The 20,393-nt window shown below is 41.7% G+C and overlaps 1 pseudogene; it reads left to right on the top strand.

Annotated features, from left to right (window-relative positions):
• The window catches only part of LOC113533566 (cyclin-dependent kinase 17-like), a 38,775-nt pseudogene that overhangs the window by 12,744 nt on the left and 5,638 nt on the right, over positions 1-20,393 (top strand).

Below are 20,393 nucleotides of genomic sequence, written 5' to 3'. Positions count from 1 at the left end.
TTCAGCATCCTTGGACTGGATTCTGGGCCAGTTTGCAAGTTTTTCTCGAAATGCTCTTTGTATAATGTATGGCTGTCCATAACGATCCTGAAGTCTTTTCTATGCATCCTTGTAGGCTTCCTCATCATTTCTGTAAAAGATGCCTTCCAGAGTTTTACGAGCAGTACCCGTGACATACCAATACTATAACTTATCTGCTCGGGAGATATACCTTCTGTCGATAAGTGATTGGAATGATGCTCTCCACTCAATAAAATGAATGGGGTCACCACTGAAGACTATGGGCTCTGGCATAGGAAGTCTGTTTAGCATTATGCTGTTTTGGATGGCCTGCACAAGGTAAGACACATCAGCATTGGGAGGTGGCAGTGATGCTCTGTCATTGGGTGTTGGTCTAATTGATGATAGATATGCAGGTTCTTGTATAGGGGTGCTTATAGGCCGCTGCAGCTTATTATCCTGGTGAGCAAAGTGAATGATTTCTTCCTTGTCATACACTTCTAGTCATGCTCTGGCTGCTCTTACCTTCTTTTCCGCTTGTAATCTTTCCAGCCCACTTCTTTGAGCATCAAGTTCTCTCCTTTGCTTCTCTTCCAAAAGTTGTATTTTTTTTCTTTGATTGTTTTCCTCCATTACCGCTTCATATTCTGCTTCCTTTGTGGCAAGCTCTGCGGCTTCCTCTATGGGTTTAGCCATCAGCATGGAGTTCAGTGAAGGTTAAGTCATGGGTGTACTCGGCTTAGAGCTGATATGTGAGACTGTAGAACCGTAGATGGAGCGAGCATAATCTCGGTCAAGCAATTCGCGGAGACGCCCCTTTACTCTTTCACCGTCGAAGTCTCCTTCAACACCTGAGATCCTCTCATAAGCAATCATCACAATGTCCTTCATCACAGCATCATGCGCATCAATGTGTCTTCTTATGTCAGTGGGTGGAGTGACACAACTTCGAATCCTTGAGTATGCATTAATTACATTGTCTCTTTCTCTTTCCAGTGTGTCTACAAGTGTTGCAAGTTGACTCTCAGGAATGTCTGTTTTCAGCTGCTCTCTTGCCTTTCGAGCCTCAGCTTTCCATCGCTCATATATGTATAAGCCTTATCTCTGACCTTTGTGACTCTTCCTTTTGGTGTGCAAGCATCTTTTCTGTTGGAATTCGTTTGCCTTTGGAGCGACATACTTCATCTATCTCATCATCTGTATCTCTGCTCTGAGAAGGTAAGATTTTTGATGCTTCCGTTTCCTTCACAGGAGTGCTTGTTCTGTCATCATTTACATCAGCAAATGGAATCTTTGGAAACAAGCTCTTACTGTAGCAGCCCAGTTGGAGAAATAAAGGATTGAGCTCATTAACTTATGTTGTACTGTCTTTCTATCTTCATTTATTGTCCTTATTAACTCACAACACCGTAAGAGCTAGAACAGATAAACAATATTGGGATTCGTTAAAAATTCTCATTCATATAAATGAAAAGAAACAATCAACAATTAACAACAAAAATATGGAAATAATACTAACATTTATCACAGCAATATAAAATTACTCACAAATAAAGCAAACACATATTAAAGAATAATAAAGCAAGATATGCTATATATATATATATATAGCATATCTTGCTTTATTATTCTTTAATATGTGCATAAATAAATAAACAAATGCATAAATATACATGACTACCTTGTTCTCCCTTCCAACCAGGTGCCAAACAACAAAAAAAATACAAAAATACTACAAAAATAAAACAACAAACAGTGACTGGATGCCTAAATTCACTTGAGAGTGTCCTTAATTATCTACTTCAGCTCCGTGACTCTGAGACCCGTCTCCATCTATGCACGATCTCAGTGTAAAACGCGATCTCCGTGCAGGCGCAAACTCTGGGCACTTCTGGCAAGCCGCCTTTCAAAAAAAAATACTAAATAAAAATAATATTAAAATAATACACCGATCAGCCATAACATTATGACCACTGACAGGAGAAGTGAATAATATTGATTATCTCATTACAATAGCGCCTGTCAAGGGTTGAGATATATTAGGCAGCAAGTGACCAGTCGATTCTCGAAGTTGATGTGTTGGAAACAGGAAAAATGGGCAAGAGTAAGGATTAGAGAGACTTTGACAATGGCCAAATTGTGATGGCTAGATGACTGGGTCACAGCATCTTTAAAATGGCAGGCCTTGTGGGGTGCTCCTGGTATACAGTGGTTAGTACCTACCAAAAGTGGCCCAATTGTAGTGGGACAGACGGTGCTGTTTCTTTTCCTGCATTTTAATATGCCCGAATGCACAAGTTGCCCAATCACAGAATTTTGTGAGGGTATAAAAGGGGACTTTTAAGGCACCGTTGTGTGTTGGAGCACCGCTTGTGCGTCGCTGCCTGAGATCCGCCCCTTCCGGTTTTTCCCCTTTTCGCTCTCCAGGTACGTGTGTTTGGCTAATTAGTTAGCATTGAGATGCGTGTTTTGGGTAATTTGGTTTTCTTGGATTTTAGTTTTATGGACAATTGTTGCATTGGATGGTGGTTGCCCTCCTCCATCTCCCTTTTGCTCAGCGTTCTCCTTCGTTGGCCCTGCGTGTAAGTACTCTTGGATGTCTTTTTGCATTCGCAAGTATGCATGAGATACATGGCAACACAAAGGTACATGAAATGACCGTTGTGTATTCTTGTGTATTCTTCTAATCATTCACTGTATAAAATCTTCTTTTTTTTAGGAAGAATCGTTGAATTTGGGGCCAATTGTGTTTAATGAAGCTTGTGGGGCAACATTTGTTGGCACTGCTGCTTTGTCTGCATAGTTTCCTTTTTTCCGCATTTGCTTCTTGACACGTTGGATACAGGGTTTTCGGACCTGTCTTTCAGCGCATGTTCGTTTTTTTTTTTTTATTTTGGTTGTTGTACTTGTCTTTTCTTTAGGTTTAGTTTTTGTTTTTCTTTATACTGTTCTGTTTGTTTGCTGTGTATTTTGTTCTGTTTAAACTTGTTTTAGCATGTACATTTCATGTACATTCGTTTGTTTGTTTATATTTGCTGTTTGATGCTTGTATTCATTTGTTGCATTTTTTTTGTTTTAGTGTTTGGTAGTTATTTCGTTGTATTTGGTTTTTTTGTGTGTGTGTGTGTGTGCATTTGGAGATTCCCTGTTAATATTGCCTTTTGTTGTAGGAGCTGAGGCTTCCAGGCAGGCCGCTAGTCGACCCTAGTGTGTGGTGGTGGGACTCCAGCACGGGGTGCAGTGTGTGTTCACGCTTGATCTGTGTGTGGGTGTGTTGTGACCTGTGCACCGGGTGAGTGAGATAGGAGCTTAGTGCTCATTAACTAGCTTACCTGCTATTGGTAAGCCTTGGTCTCCTTTCATGTGTCAGTATCTCATGTGTTATTAGTTGGGTCCTACAGTCTTTTAATGACTTTTAAATAGTGTTAGCTTGTTTCTAATAAAGTTTTGTATTTCGTATTTACGCCTCTACCCTTCTTTTCTGAAACCACGTACCTGTGTGATCTTTTGTTAGTGATTTAATCTATAATTACCATGATTTCCCTGTTTAACAGGGTGGCGTAGTCAGCTACATCTTAACTAGTTTCTTCTGAACTAGCCCTCCCCTGCGCCACACAAGGAAGGACAACCGGTGAACTAGCGACAGGGTCATGGGCGCCCAAGACTCACTGATGCGCGTGGGGAGTGAAGGCTAGTCCGTCTGGTCTGATCTCACAGAAGAGCTATTGTCACACAAATTGCTGAAAAGTTAAAGCTGGCTATGATAGAAAGGTGTCAGAACACACAGTGTATCGCAGCTTGCTGCGTATGGGGCTGTGTAGCCACAGACCTGTCAGAGTGCCCTTGCTGACCGCTGTCCACTGCCAAAAGTGCCTATAATGAACAGGTGAGCATCAGAACTGGACCATGGAGCAATGGAAGAAGGTGGCCTGATCCAATAAATCACATTTTCTTTTACATCATGTGGAAGGCTGGGTGCGTGTCCATCGTTTACCTGGAGAAGAAATGGCACCAGCATGCACTATGGGAAGAACGCAAGCTGTGCTGCTGGGAAACTTTGGGTCCTGGCATCATGTGGATGCTATTTTGACACATACCACCTACCTAAACATTGTTGCAGACCAGGTAAACCCCTTCATGGCAACAGTATTCCCTAATGGAAGTGTCCTCTTTTAGCAGGATAATGTGCCTGCCACACTGTAAAAATTGTTCAGGAATGATTCAAGGAACATGACAAAGAGTTCAAGGTGTTGACTTGGTCTCCAAATTTCCCAGATCTCAATCCAGTCGCACATCTGTGGGGTGTGCTGGCCATCAAGTCCAATCCATGGAAGCCCCACCTCGCAAATTACAGGACTTAAAGGATCTGCTGTTAACTTCTTTGTGCCAGATAACACCTTCAGGGCTCTAGTGGAGTCCATGCCTCGACGGGACAGGGCTGTTTTGGCAGCAAAAGGGGGACCAACACAATATTAGGCAGGTGGTCATAATGTTATGGCTGATTGGTGTATATTAAACTCCAAAACTAACTCAAATAACTGAGGGTTATTTACAAGGCTTAAGTTATGTGAGCTTCCACTATACAAGTTGTTGTGAATGAGTTGTTGCTGTAGAAACGATAACGTGTGAGAACAGATTAACATACAGCTGATTTTCTTTGCAGCTGAAAATGTCATAACTGTGCTGTCATCTAAAATCCATCAGCACCTTCTGACCAGTCAGAATAAAGAGAAATCAGCAGCGCTGTGGTATAAGTTCTGTATGGTTAACAAACGAAGAGGTTACAAATGGGTCGTGAACAACCACTTTAGATGTAAGATTAAGGTATAATCCTAATCTTCATTCGAAGTCCAATATTTATTCAAATTAAATGTGCCATAGACCAAATGGGAGTCCATAAATATATCCAAACATGCAGTCACAAGAAGTGATGGTTTCCAGGTTCAGGATGTATTCTTGATGTACTCTATCCCATCCTCCTCATAGGGAACCTATGCAACAGTGTATAAGGGGCACAGTAAGCTGACTGATAATCTGGTGGCTCTGAAGGAGATTTGGCTGGAGCATGAAGAGGGTGCACCATGCACTGCTATTCGTGAAGGTAATACTTCAGCATGTTCACAACATTCACCCTCATACAAACCTTTAATACTGATTGAAGAATAAAGGCAGTTATACAAATGTATGAAATAAAGAAATAATGATTTTTTTTTTTCTTAATATTTTTTGCCTTTGTCTTCTCATTGTCTTACAATTTAGTATACCTCCTGAAGGATTTAAAACATGCGAACATTGTCACTCTTCATGACATCATCCACACGGACAACACTGGTCTTTGAGTACCTGGTGGGTAGATGAGATTAGGTAAACGTCTAGGTATCTGTCATTAATGTTTGTGGGTTAGTGTGAGTGCTTTTCTAACATGCTTGTTTTTTTCCTGATAAATATTAAGGATCTAAAGCAGTACATGGATGACTGCGGGAGCATCATGTGTGTTCATAATGTCAAAGTAAGTCTATGCATACGTTTAAACAATGTCAGGTAATTTGTAGTGCAGAGTTTTCTCTGTCTTATTGGTCAAAAGTTAATGAATATTGGAAGAAAGGTGTATCAGATATAAAGAGTGCTGTAACTTTGCTTAGATCAGAACCAAATTGCCATAACAATATCAATCTGAAATATGAAAAACAAGTGATTGTGACAAGTGATTGTGAAACCTCAGGTTGCAGTTTCCTGCAGTTATCGATCTACTATTTCACATAACCATTTTCCACTGCCAAAGTGCCAGTGCTGAATAAGCGATCAGCAGATGCTTTTAAAACTGACCTGCGTTTCCACCGCGCCGAACCGTTACACAGATGTCTAATGCATGGCGTAAAAATATTAACCGAGGATGGCTTTATAGTCTTCAGAGTCTACTCTAATACTAAAAACTTTATTTATTTTAATAGGACTTTTTTTGCCTGCAAATCTTATATAACTATCAATTTTCATAATAATAAATACTAATTGTTTAATAAGAAACTACTTTAATTTGGTTTTTTTTTTATATACCAAGTCAGCTCAATTCACATTACAGTTTTTGTGAGAAACTTTAAATTTCATTAATACAAAGTTTTCCATACATACGAACTAACACACAACAGCTGCACATCATCTAAGCTTGTGTAATACAATATCACTATGATTCTACATTTCCACGATATCTAGTGACATTTATTGCTGATTATATTACATACACACATTTTATATACACTCACTGTCCACTTTATTAGGAACACCCATACATTCACGCAGTTATCTAATCACATCAAAATAAAGAAAAAGTGTGATCTCTGTAACTTTGATCATGGCATGGTTGTTGTTACCAGAAGTGCTGGTTTGAGTATTTCAGATGATCTGGCTCAACTGCTGATCTGGGAATTTTACATACAACAGTATCAAGAATTTACACAGAATGGGGCAAAAAAACAAAAAACATGGAGCGAGCGACAGGTCTATGGGCGGAAAAAAATTGTTGATAAGAGAGGTCAGAGGAAAACAGCCAGATTGGTTCAAGCTGCCAGGAAGGATATAGTAACTCAAATAATCACTCTTTACAACCGTGGTGAGCAGAAAAGCATCTCAGCATGCACAAAACATCAAATCATGAGCACAGACTCCCCCCAAACTGGACAGGTGAAGTGGACTGGACAGCCTGTTCCCATGATAGCCTCAGATTCCTGGTCTTGGCTGAGAGGAGTGGAATCCAGTATGGTCTTCTGCTGTTGTAGCCTATCCACGTCAAGGTTTGATGTTTTGTGCATGCTGAGGTGCTTTTCTAAAGAGTGAATAAATGAGTAACGAGTGAATAAATGAGTAATTATATCCTTCCTGGCAGCTCAAAACAATCTGGCCAACTCTCTTATCAACACAGAACTGTCACTTACTCAAATTTTTTATTTATTTATTTATTTTTTTTGTTTTTCACACCATTGTGTGTAAACTCTAGAGGCTGGTGTGTGTGAAAATCTCAGTAGATCAGCAGTTTCTGAAAGACTCAAACCAGCCCATCTGGTACCAACATCCATGCCATGATCAAAGTCACAGAGATCACATTGTTTCTTCATACTGATATTTGATGTGAAATTAACTGAAACTCTTGACCTGTATCTGCGTAATGTTTTGTATTGTGCTGCTGCCACATGATTGGCTGATTGCATAACTGCATGAATGTGCAGGTGTACAAGTGATCCTAATAAAGTGGATGCTGAGTGTGCAAGACATAATTATATAACATTTAATTATTTATATTTTCTGCAAGACGTATTGAAATATTACTGTGACACTCTCCCAAGTTCAGGAGGAAATGAGAAAGCAGGAGGCAGGCTTGGGAGCAACTCGAGGTGTTTTATTCTGTCTTTTACTTTCCCTTTTCAGCGGTTTTATTTTCCCTCCTATACACACACACGCACACGCACACATGCGGCTCTGTGCTGGTTATCTCTTGCTTCCATAGTTACATATATTGCTTTTGATATACATAAATTACAGATAATCATAACTATATTTAGAGACCTTAAGAGGGTAAAGTGTATTGTCTATATTTGAGTTCATTAGAGAGACTTTAGTGAAAGTATAAATATTGTGTACTGTGTTTCAGCTGGGCATCATCCTTAAAATACTTTTCTTTGTATAATATTAAAGTGTCAGTGTCTTTTAAAACCAGTTCAAAAGGACAAGAATAGGGCAGTGCTAAATAGTCTTGTTTTTGTTTTTTTACAATAATTATATATTGTCGAGTATGTTACAATTATGCTTAATGGGATTAAAGGAGTCTTGAATTTCACAAGACTTCTTGCTTTCCTCTAGGATGTGTTCAAAGACAAACACCTGTGATGAATATTGTTATTTCCAATGCTATTTATTGCTATCCAGTATTATTTATTTATTTCCAATAAATGCTTCATAGCTATAATCATGAATTCTATTGTTGCAGGTTTGGCTCGAGCCAGGTCTGTACCTACTAAGACATATTCTAATGAGGTGGTCACACTCTGGTACAGACCGCCAGACGTGTTACTAGGATCAACAAAGTACTCCACTCCTATTGACATGTGGTGAGACATTTTCACAGACACACATCTCACATAATGATTCCTGCAAAATGTGGAAGAGGACTCATATTCCATTTAGCCTCTTGTTTCTGTGAAAGTAGGGATTTTACAATGAGTCATAAACCAAAGTAGGTGGTTACAGATGGTTATATTTATAGCTAACAATGTCTGCATCTAGAGGCCTTGGGCCACTCGGTGGGGTGTAGTGTACAACTGTGTTTATGTATTTAGAGAGGCCTGAGTTATACTGAAATTACAGGGTGTACTGTCTATACTCTTGCTTGCGAGATGCATGTGTCTGTGAGTTTGTAGGTGCAGCATTTTTCCAGCTCCTGCTTCACCTTTATATACAGTCGGGTCCATAAGTATTTGGACACTAACACAATTTGTGTAATTATGCCTCTGTACATTATCACAACAGATTTGAAATGAAGCAATCAAGATGTGATTTAAGAGTAAATTTTCAGCTTTTTTATAAAAATATTGCATTAACTGTTTAGGAATTACAGCCATATTTTACAGAGTCCCTCCATTCTCACATGCTCAAAAGTAATTGGACAATTGACTGATAAGCAGTTTCATGGCCAGGTCTGGCCTCTTTCCTCATTATTTCATGACAAATTAAGGAGATAAAAGGTCTGGGGTTGATTCCAAGTGTTGATTTTGCATTTGGTAGCTGTTCATGTGAACTCTCAACATGCAGTCCAAAGAGGTGTTGATGCAAGTGATGGAGGCCATCTAGGCTGAAAAAACAAAACAGACATGTCAGAGAGATAGCAGAAACTTTAGGAGTAGTCAAATCAACAATTTGGTACATTCTTAAAAAGAAGGAATGCACCGGAGAGCTCAGCAACACCAAAAGGCCTGGAACACCACAGAAGACAACTAAAGTGGATGATCATAGAATTCTTTCCTTGGTGAAGAAAAACCCCTTCACAATGTCTAGCCAAGTCAAGAACACTCTGGAGGAGGTAGGCATATCATTGCCACACCTTCATGAATGTAGATTCAGATGGTTAACCTCAACATGCAAACTACTGGTAACACTCAAGAACAGAAAGGCCAGATAAGACTTTGCTAGAAAACATCTAAAAAAGCCTGCCCGGTTCTGGAACAAGATTCTTTGGACAGATGAAACCAAGATTAATGTGCATCAGAATGATGGGAAGAGAAGAGAAGAGTATGGAGAAGGAAAGGAATAGCTCATGTTCTAAGGCATACCTCTCAAACATGTGGGGGCATGGGCTTGTATGGCTACCAGTGGAACTGGGTCACTGGTGTTTACTGATGATGTGACTGCTGATAGAAGTGTATAGAGCTATACTTTCTACGCAGGTTCAGTCAAATGCTGCAAAACTGATAATGGCCTAAAACATACCGCAAAACCAACCCAAGAGCTTCTTAAGGCATGAGTCAGTCACCTGACACCTTACTGAAATGAGTCAGTCACCTGACCTCAGCCCAACTGAGCCTGCTTTTCACTTACAGAAGACAAAACTGAAGGACCCACAAACAAGCAGCAACTGAAGGCTGCTGCTGCAAAGGCCTGGTAAAACATCTCAAGGGAGGAAACTCAGCATTTAGTGATGTCCGTGGGTTCCAGACCTCAGGCAGTCATCGACTGCAAAGTATTTGCATTCAAGTATTAAAAATAGAATTTGTCCAATTACTTTTGCGCCTGTGAAAATGGAGTGCCTATGTAAAAAAATTGCCGTAATTCCTAAACGGTTAATGCAGTATTTTTTCTTAAACCCCTTGAATTAACGCTAATAGTCTACACTTCAATCACATCTTCATTGCTGCATTTCAAATCCATCGTGGTGGTTTACAGAGGCAAAATTACAAAAATTGTGTCATTGCCCAAATACTTACGGACCCGGCTGCAATATTAACCCAGCAGTCTTTAAAATCAAACTAATTACACTTGGTAACAAATTTTATCCGTAATACTTCCATGGCTATGACTTAGGGATGGAAAGATCAGACAGTTTGGATCATATGTTAGTTTAAAAGGCAGCGACTGAACTGAATCAAGGCAACAATCATAAATCGAATATTAGCCATTATAATGGATTATAATCAGTTACTATTGACAAAGACAGCAGATGGTATTTAAAAATAATTCTATTTTTAAACTTAGATCTGACAAAAAAAATCATACCAAGATTTTTTCAGTCTGGCTCACAATCCACAATATGATCATGATTATTTTTCATGTTGGTTTTTAAGACTATTTTTAGGTTAGAGCAACCAAACTAATTTTCCTATTGATGGATATAGCTCTACAGGGAAACATAAACTCAAAGAAAAACCAATTAGGCCCAAGTACCTTTTCAAACAAATTTTAATAAAGGGCACTTAAACAGTTATTGCTACAGTGAAAACAATAAAACTTGGATAGCATATTTAAAAATGTTAAATAAAAATATACATCACCTCTACTAATGTCTTTTTTTAACTTTCTAAATGGAAAGATGATTAGCAGAAGAGTGAGGATTTACATATTTTAAAAATACTGAATATATTAGCACACTTGGTTTACAAGTTTATTTAATATTTTTAAAATAAGAGATTTGTGTTTCATTGTTTTGGGTTAGGGTTAGGGTTTTTATTGCACTTCTGCCAATAAAATGGCAGAAAATGGCAGTGTCAGAAAAATATTTGCTACTCGGTAAGTTATAACGAGGGCTATTTTTAGAAGTCATTTAAAACCCTTATTTTTGACCGTTTTGATGGGTATTATACACTGAAAAAAAAGGAATATGCAGTCGGTCAGATTTTAGTGAACATATTACCTATAGTTTACATAATAATATTAAATTTCTCATCAAAATGCAATTTAATTGCTTATATTAAATTTTATTTAGACAAGTTTCTAATTACTTGTTTCAATAATATAGAGTGAATGTGATCAATTCACGTAGTATTAATGTGATCCTCACGAGATTTCATAACGTAAATGGAATTAATTAAAATGAATGAAAACAAATGTGGTATAATAGTACAGCGAACAGCGACCCAGGTTTTGATCCTCAGCTTGGGTGAACATGCAGGTTTTGATTGTATTCAGGACTTTGAAATTAAATGATCAAATCACGTTGGATTTACAGAAACAAATTGTGTTAATGTAACTCAATTTAATCACATACAACTGATGTATGAATTTGAGTTAAGTAAATTCTGCTAGCTTTTTTTTTTTTTTTTTTTTTGCAGTGTATCCATGGCTAGATAAAATGTTAATTATGTTATGTTAGTGATGTCTTTCCCAGCACTTAATTGTTTTCTCCTAAGTAGTGCCTTTTTGAAACACCTTTGTTACTTCAGCGCTGTTTCTGCTAAGGTGCTGTTCTTGCCTTCTTACTCCCCGTGCCTTCTTACCTGACAGCGTACTCATGGGTTGCTTTTTTTTGAGATCATTAAACAAGTTCGTCATGTTTCCTTGAAGTGTAGATCTTGCCTTTAAGTTTGAATTTTGCAAACAGCCATTGCTTACGCTGTGTCCGTTGTGTAAAATCGAAACCAGTTCTATATAACTGATGTGATAACTAGACGCTATGGAGAAAACTCCTTTTTCTCTGATGAATGAAGCCTTTACAATCACACAGTGAAACTGCACGACCATTGGTTCTTGCAGTGCAATAAAGCGAACCAATGGCTCGGCAGCGGAACTTCACGTGCCTATGGCGAGGAAGCCCGCCAGGATGGGCGGAGCCATCTGGCTATATAAACGGGCATAGCGCCATAGGATCTCAGGTCAAATCGACTGAAGCGACGACTCTGAGTTGTGCAACGTTATGGCACGGCCTGCAACGCAGTACTTGTTCCCGTATCTCAGGGAACCGAGGTTACGTTAGTAACTGAGTACGTTCCCTTTCTATACTACACTCATACTGCGTTGCTAGATGCTATGGGGAACCAATACAGTCACGCCGTGCCATGAAAGTGGAATGATAGGCACGAACTGGCCTTGAGCAATAAGGCTCAGAACTCACCAAAGACAAGATAACCGTTCCAAAATAATCCTGTGTCGTCTCAGCACTTTTTAGAAGGGTCAAGAACGCACAAGGAATATGCCTGTTGTAACAGGCGCGTGCCCTTCATGCAGAAAGGATCCGAGCCTGCAAGGCTGAAACGTCCAGGCTATAGAACCTGGTGAACGTGGACGGCAAGGCCCAGCCGGCCGCCGCACAAATGTCTGCCATGGACACCCCGCTACACCATGCCCAAGACGAGGCCACACCCCGAATGGAATGGGCTCTCACTCATATGGGGCTTTGGAGGTCGAGGGAGGAGTATGCTAGCGCAATAGCATCAACTAGCCATCGAGAAATTCTCTGCTTTGTGACCGGAGACCCCTTGGCGTGGCCGCCGAAGCACACAAAGAGTTGTTCCGACTGCCTAAATGGAGCAGAACGCTCGATGTAAATTCTCAGCGCCCTGACAGGGCAGACAAGGTTCAACTCTGGGTCTTCCTCCGACGGAGGAAGCACCAAGAGAGAGATAACCTGTGCTCTAAACGGGGTGTAGAGCACCTTAGGAACGTAACCATGCCTCGGCTTTAGGACGACCTTGGAGTCGTTAGGCCCAAACTCGAGGCAGGCAGGACTCACCGAGAGTGCCTGTAAGTCACCTACTCGTTTGACCGATGCTAACGCCAGTAGCAGGGCAGTCTTTAATGATAGGGTTTTTAGGTTCACAGACTGTAGTCACTCGAAAGGAGACCCCTTGAGGGCCCTCAGGACTGTGGGTAGGTCCCACGCAGGGACAGTAGGGGGCCGGGGCGGATTGAGACTCCTGGAACCCCTCAGGAAACGAACAACTAGGTTGTTCCGGCCCACAAACTATACTGCTATAGGAGCATGGGAAGCTGCTATAGCTGCCACATAGACCTTGAGCGTGGAAGGGGAGCGGCCCTTGTCCAACAGCTCTTGTAGAACTGACAATATCACAGATATGTTGCAGAAAATAGTGTCTTCGCCACGGGTTGCACATCGACCATTTAAGGGCATAGAGGCGTCTCGTGGACGGGGCTCTAGTCTGTGAAATAGTGTTTAGGACACTTTCAGGGAGATCTACTGATTCCCATCGGGAACCCAAAGGTGCAACGCCCACAACTCGGGTTGGGGGTGCCAAATTGTCCTGTTCGCCTGAGAGAGGAGGTCCCGCCTCAGGGGAATGGGCCACGGGGCTGCCGTAAGCAGCTGAGATAGCTCTGGAAACATCCTTTGAAACATCTTTAGGGGGCGAAGGGCTAAAATTTTGATTTTGACACGTTCTGGTGCAACTGCAGCCCTCATGTGTCCTGAATCGAAAACTGCCCCCAGGAACGAAGTTCGTGGCGAAATTGACCCTGAGTCCTAGGCACTCCAAGTGGCTGAGGAGGAGGGACCTGTGGGACACTAGCTCGGCCTCTGACTGGGCTAAGATGAGCCAGTCGTCGAGGTAATTCAGAATGCGGATTCCCTTCTGTCTCAGAGGAGAAAGAGCTGCATCTATGCACTTCGTAAAAGTGCGAGGAGCCAGGGACAGTCCGAAGGGCAGGACTGTGTATTGATAAGCCACTCCCTCGAAGGCGAATCTCAAGAATCGTCTGTGCTGGGGGGCTACCTGGATGTAAAAGTATGCATCTTTCAGATCCAGAGAAAAGAACCAGTCCCCTGGGAATATTTGCAGGAGAATCTGATTCAAAGTAATCATCCTGAACGCCCGGTTCATGAACATGCGGTTCAGGTGTCTGAGATCGAGGATGGGCCGAAACCCGCCATCCTTTTTGGGGACGAGGAAGTAGTGGCTGTAAAATCCTGACTCACTCTGTGCTGGCGGAACTGTTTCTATGGCACCCTTCGCCAGTAGGGCCGTCACCTCGGAGTGTAGGACGTGAGCGTCCTTGCCCTGCACTAAGGTGGGAACCACACCGCTGAATCGCGGGGGTCTTCGAGTGAAGTGGAGTGAGTAACCTCACTTTATAATCCCCAAAACCCAATCTGACACTCCGGGCATGGCCTGCCAGGCCTCTGCCCGTGTGGCGAGGGGTTGGATAGGTTCGAGTGGCAGATTGCCGTGAGGGAACCTGACACTCGTTATAAGCGGAAGAGGAATTTTGCTCTCTGTCTGAAAATGTTTGTGTTTTATTTTTGTTGTTACGACAGCAGCTGCTTGTGTGGGCACTTTCAGAACGGGCCCAGTGTCCACAACAGCATTTACAAACACACTGCCACCGGCACCCGGAACAGAACCGGGTGCTTGGGGGCATAACATAGATCGTTTGGGGGGTGGTCCGGCGATGGCAAGACTTTTCCCCCTCCTCTTCCTGTCTGGCGGATCCAGCCTCAGCTTGGGCCGGGGTCCTTGGCATCTCAAAAACGAGTGGCATCTGGCTGAGCGGGAGCGCTGCGGAGGGTCAGGCTTTTGGGCAGGCTGAGCAGGTGCGGGTGCAGGTCTAGCCGGCTGCGGCGCTGGAGCAGGCTTGGGGCAACTGGTGGCGCTCGCAGAGCTCGAACGCTTCAGCAAGAAGTGTCGCAATGCCTGGGATGACTTCTGCCCCAAGAGAGAAACCGGAGAATCCAGAAAGGGAACCTTATCTGCCTCTTTAATCTCCATCAGGTTCAACCATAAGTGGTGCTTCAACACCACTAGATTGGCCATACACCTCCCTATAGCTTGAGCCATCGCCTTTGTAGCTTAAAGGGCCAGATCCGTCGCGCTGCGTAGTTCCTTGAAAGCCGCAGGATCGGGCCCCGACTCGTCCATAATTTGGAGAAGTCTGGCCTGAAAGACCTGGAGCACGGCCATGGAGTGCAGAGCTGAGGCCGCCTGCCCAGTGGAGGAGTACGCTCGTCCAGCAAGGGCAGACGTCGTCCTGCACGGCTTAGAGGGGTGCGCGACCTTCGCTCTCCATCCGATGGCAGTGGGTGGGCAGAGTTGTGCGGCCACTGACTCATCCAGTGGAGGTAGTCTCTTGTAGCCCTTTTTGTCTGCGCTGTCGACCGTGGAAAACACAAACGAAACTGATGTGGGAAGGCGAGTCGAGTAGGGAGCGCGCCACGACTTCGTGAGCTCATCGTGAAACTCTGGGAAAAAAAAAAAGGCGCGGCTCGCTGACGAGGAGCCTGACGGCACCCCGGCAAGAACCATTCGTCCAGACGGCTCCGAGTGGGCTCCTCTGGTGCGGACCACTCCAAACCCAGCTCTTGGTGACGCTGGGATCCGTAGATGGCAGAGGGGCGGGGTCGAGGGAAGAGCCCAAAATATCCTCCGCGTCTGACACCGCTAAAGACATGCTGTCATTTAGCAGCTCATCCTCAATCGCACCGAACGAAACCATGTCGCTAGCGTTGGCCGAGGGACGCTAGTTCGGGCGCTCAAAGAGGACGGGAAACTCCCCTCTGCACAGCGAGAGCGAGGCATGCTGGGTCTGAGCTAGCGTGAGCTCGCTTGCGGCAGAGAGGAGAGACTCATGTTCACACAATGTGAACATTCCATCTCAGTCAGAGCGGCTTCCGCATGGGGTCTGCCCAGGCAGGAAACACACTCCGAGTGGCCGTCATCAGCGTGCAGAGCGGCTCTGCATGAGCTGCAACGACGGCGCGGCATTATCTCAACGCCGCTTGCTCTTTTAGAGAAAAAAAAGCTCTTTGCTCTTTTACCGCTTTGCTCTTTTAGCGGTATGCTCTTTTAGTGGTATGCTCTTTTAACTCGCTGGATGGTGGCAGGGAACAAGCAGGTATCTGCGCCGGACGCTGATGGCGGTTGACTCTCGGCGAGAACAGTTGGACGGCGCAGGCGAGTAGCTCTTGTCCGCTGCGAGGCATGTCGACGGCGAGCGGCTTCAAGTCTCGTAGCTCAGCGGAGAGAAAATCTTCGGCGCTGAAGGAGAATTGATCTGAGATCCTATGGCGCTATGCCCGTTTATATAGCCAGATGGCTCCGCCCATCCTGGCGGGCTGCTGAGCCATAGGTGCGTGAAGTTCCGCTGCCGAGCCATTGGTTCGCTTTATTGCACTGCACGAACCAATGGACCAGGTAGTATCGAAAGGGAACCGAGTGTTATGTCTGAGGATTTTCAGCATCACTGATAAAATACATGTAGTAGCACGGCACTCGCAATTCGTCTGTAAAGACATGGTGGAAACATTTTCGCAAAGTGATTTGCCTGTAATTCAGGTACTTTTAATATAGTCCCTCTTTATGTCATCATCATTCACCAATAAACAGATTCAGACCTAGATTCAGAACAAATTTGGTCACAAATTGATCACAGGCTACTAAATCAAATTGTATTAAATCAAATCATAGCAGATTCAGTGGTATCCTCAAAAATCACATTCTTGCCTCAAGAATCAATATTGTATTGTGTCTTAGCACATTCAGTGGTATCGTCGAATATTAAATTGTTGCCTTAAGAAACAAAATCATATTGTATCATCTGGTTTAACCTCCTACTATAAGCTTATAAATGGGTTAGATCAAGTTAGATGCCCTAAATCAAGCACTGTCTCTTTCTGTCACTCACGTTCCTTTAATTGTTGTGTATAGGGGGGTTGGCTGTATATTTTATGAGATGATTACAGGATGGCCTCTGTTCCCTGGATCTACAGTAGAGGATGAACTTCATCTCATATTTCGCATCCTTGGTAAGAAGTTCATGCATCTGTACGTACGTCTGCTTCAATTAATTTCTGTTCATTATATTGGGTACTGAATTTTATTGAGTATCCTTTATCACACAGCTCCACATGTGCTAATGTTAGTCTGTGTGTCTGTGTGTGGCTGTGGCTGTGTGCTTGCATAAATAAAATGTGTCTCCAGGCACTCCTACTGAGGAGTCCTGGCCAGGGGTCAGTACCAGTGAAGAGTTCAGAAACTATAACTTCCCTCGATATCGCCCCAAACCTCTTGTCAATCATGCTCCCAGGTGTGTGTCTTCATGCATGAATGAGATTTGTGAATTTTTATAGTCAAATCACATACATAAATATTTGTGTGTACATCCATGTGCGTGTGTCTGTGTACATGTATATAATGTTGTTGTGATTTATGACCTTTGTGTCTTTGTGTCACAGGATAGACAGTGATGGTGATGACTTAATTATGAAGTTGTTACAGGTCAGAAAGTCCAAACTTTGATAATGATAATAATAATAATAATGGTGACACATGGTGCTATGTGACAGCAGAGCAATTAAATAGGAAAGTTTGATTGCAAACATGTGTGTGTGTTTATGTAGTTTGCGGCAAGGCAGCGTATCTCAGCAGAAGAAGCTCTCAGGCATCCCTACTTCAAGAGTTTGGGGGAGCAAGTGCAGCAACTTTCTGACAGTAAGGACTAAATACGACAAATTTGAATGAATATGACTTCTTTGTTGTCATAAACTTTTTAGCATGTTAACATCCCTTTCAGAAATTTGCATTTTATAATTTGGAATGCAACAAATTAATAGGAGCATATTAATAGGAATGTCTGGTGTGATGCCACCAGAAATCGGCACCAACTTATAAAAGTTACTATGGTGCTCATAACAGCCTACAAATTTGTGATGTTATATCTACTGGTTTGATTTCATAAGTATCATATCCCAAATCTTGTTTACAGTATTGCTAGAGGCTTACATTTTACTTTTAACAGAGCAAATGTGTTTCTGCCCACAGCAGTACTCAGGGTACCTGGGCTTTGGTTTGAGAATATTTAATAACATTTGTTCACTTCCACTGAAATCTTTTTCCATCAAGAGGAATTCACTGGGTGGCTCAGATAGACTAAACACTGCATCAGTTGCACTTTTTTATTTAAAATAAAGCAGGCTTGAATACAGTTGCTGCTTTCTGAAACATTCCAATTCTCAAGACATTCCAATAATTTTAAAATATCAGACTTACTATATAGGATATGCGGATACTTATATGGGCACTGAATTATATGCTCATCACGGCATAACTCGTGACACAAGTTTCCTTTCCTTTAGATATTTGCATCACTTGGCTCTCTCGTTCCAATGCACAGATAATCTTTTTAATGGTCACTTAGTCTCTTGTTACTGGTTGCATCCCAAACTGTAAACCAAAACACTAAAAAGTGTGGACGAGTAGTAGAGAAGACTTAAACTGTATCTAAAATGGATGCTACAATGGATAATATCACTGGTATTATATCCCCATCAGGTGTAATCTGTTAAAAAAGAAAAAAAAAAGAAAGAAAAAAAGTGTGTTCTTTAGTATATATGGGTCTAAATAAATAAATCTAAATTTTGGAGGTGGTCCAAAGCACCGACAGAGCTGGCATTTATTCTAACAGAAGCTTAAAGCTAATAATATTGCATTATATAAAAACATGTACAAGAGTTTAGCAGGTGAAACATATCCTTCTTTGGAAATTATACCACAATTTTCATGTGCTTTTGTTTGGAAGTTTTTGACCAGTACAGTTTGGTGTTGACTCTGAAATTTCTCTCTAGTGGCCTCCATCTTCTCAGTGAAGGAGATCCAACTTCAGAAGGACCCAGGAAAGCATACAATAACATACTCAGAGTCAGGTGAGTTGGGCCGGTAGCTTGCAAAGATAAACCCCACCCTTGCTGTACCACTTGACACGGACTGCTTAACATGGAAGTGACTTGGTACTGTGTGTGCCACTGCTATGACTGCAACAGATGCAGCAGTATTGCTGAAGGTTTTTAAAGACCCCATGTTACTGCAGGGCTCAGAAACAGTCCACCCATCAAGTGTATCCAGCCACCAGCAGTCAGAAACCGACTCTGACACATGAACAACTGGCACAACTGTGCATAGAAAACAATGAGCCTTACTTTAACTGTACTTATACAAAGTAGATGTGTATAATAAAGTTGGCAGTATTTGTAAACAGGCCACACATACACTACCATGTCATATCAGCCAAGTAATATCTGTCCTGCAGTGGACTTGTGGTTGTCCCATTCCATTCAAGTACATGACAAGCTGTGCACAACAGTCAGAGGCTTTAATCTTATAAAGTGACATATATAATAGGTGAATCAAATAAAATAGTCAGTCAGAGTACCCAAGAGGTAGGACCTAATAAACTGGCAAGTGTGTGTATGTGCGTTTGCATCCTGCCTATTTACTTGTGAACTGTGCTTTTTATGCAACTAAATGGCCAGTTAAACCATATGAATTAAATTACAATTAATTGTGCAGCTCTATTTGCTGCATTCATACTGGCTTTTATGCAGACAATAACTTCCTCTATGTCAGCGGATGTAATGTCATTATTAGTTTTGAGGAAATTTAGGTGATCTAAGTCTGTACATAGTTCAATGGAAATTGAGCATATAAATCAATTCGACTGTGTTGTTCTATAAGGGTGCGTTAAAAACAGCTGGATTGTGGTGTAGTCTTAAAAAATGTTGGATGAAGTGTCTGCCCAACTGGATTTCATTAGACATGCTTTTCTGACAAAACGAGTACATCTGTCGTCTCCTGTGAAAGACCCTGTCTCAATGTTTTCCTGTCTTTCTGTCTGTCTCTCTCACTTTTTTATTTTTTTGATTTACTATTTGGCTTTATCTTTTCCCACTATCCATTCTGCTTTTTCTAAAACCATGCCCCCTTTAAGCAATGCCCCATAAGATGGCTCCAATGCGTTTGGAATATTTCCAGAGAGAAGGAGCAAAGTTGAATCCAGCCCCTTCTTCCCCCTCTACTGGCTGACTCATTATACCACTCTGGTAACTAAACACTCTCTTTTCCTCCTGTCTACCACATCCCAGTGTTTTGGCTTTTTTCCTTGTAATCGTAAATGACAAAAACCCCTAACTGTCCTGTTTGCTCTTTCTGTACCTTGCTAACACTCGTCAGTCTGTCTTTTTTTTTTTTCACATCTAAAGATTCAGACAGTTAAGAAAATATTCTCTCAGGTGTTCATAAACACACTTTCTTTTGTAAAAAGTCAGAGACGGTATGAGCACAGCATGCCAACAAATCTCTTGTTCATTTTTGTGCAGATAATTATGTATGGCTAGAATTTTATGATGGCTGGTTGTGCTTTTGGTATTATTAACAAAAATTCGTATCTATACTTAAATCTAGCCTTATGTTTCACAATTAAAACAATTCCTTCTCCTACACACAAGATGGCATCAGATTCCTGTACTTTCAATCTTACAGTTTAGATGTTAGTATTTTTTAATCAAGGTAAATAACATCTTTTTAGCTTAATAATTCTTTATTAAGAAATCATTCACTGATTGTAAATATGTTGTGTAAGAATTTTTATTACTTTAATATTACTTTACTTTAATATTACTAACACTAAAATACAAT

The sequence above is a fragment of the Pangasianodon hypophthalmus genome, chromosome 8 (assembly GCF_027358585.1).
Source record: "Pangasianodon hypophthalmus isolate fPanHyp1 chromosome 8, fPanHyp1.pri, whole genome shotgun sequence".
Lineage (NCBI taxonomy): Eukaryota > Metazoa > Chordata > Actinopteri > Siluriformes > Pangasiidae > Pangasianodon > Pangasianodon hypophthalmus.
The sequence above is the reverse complement of the archived record's forward strand: the minus strand, read 5'-3'. Positions and strand labels throughout refer to the sequence as shown.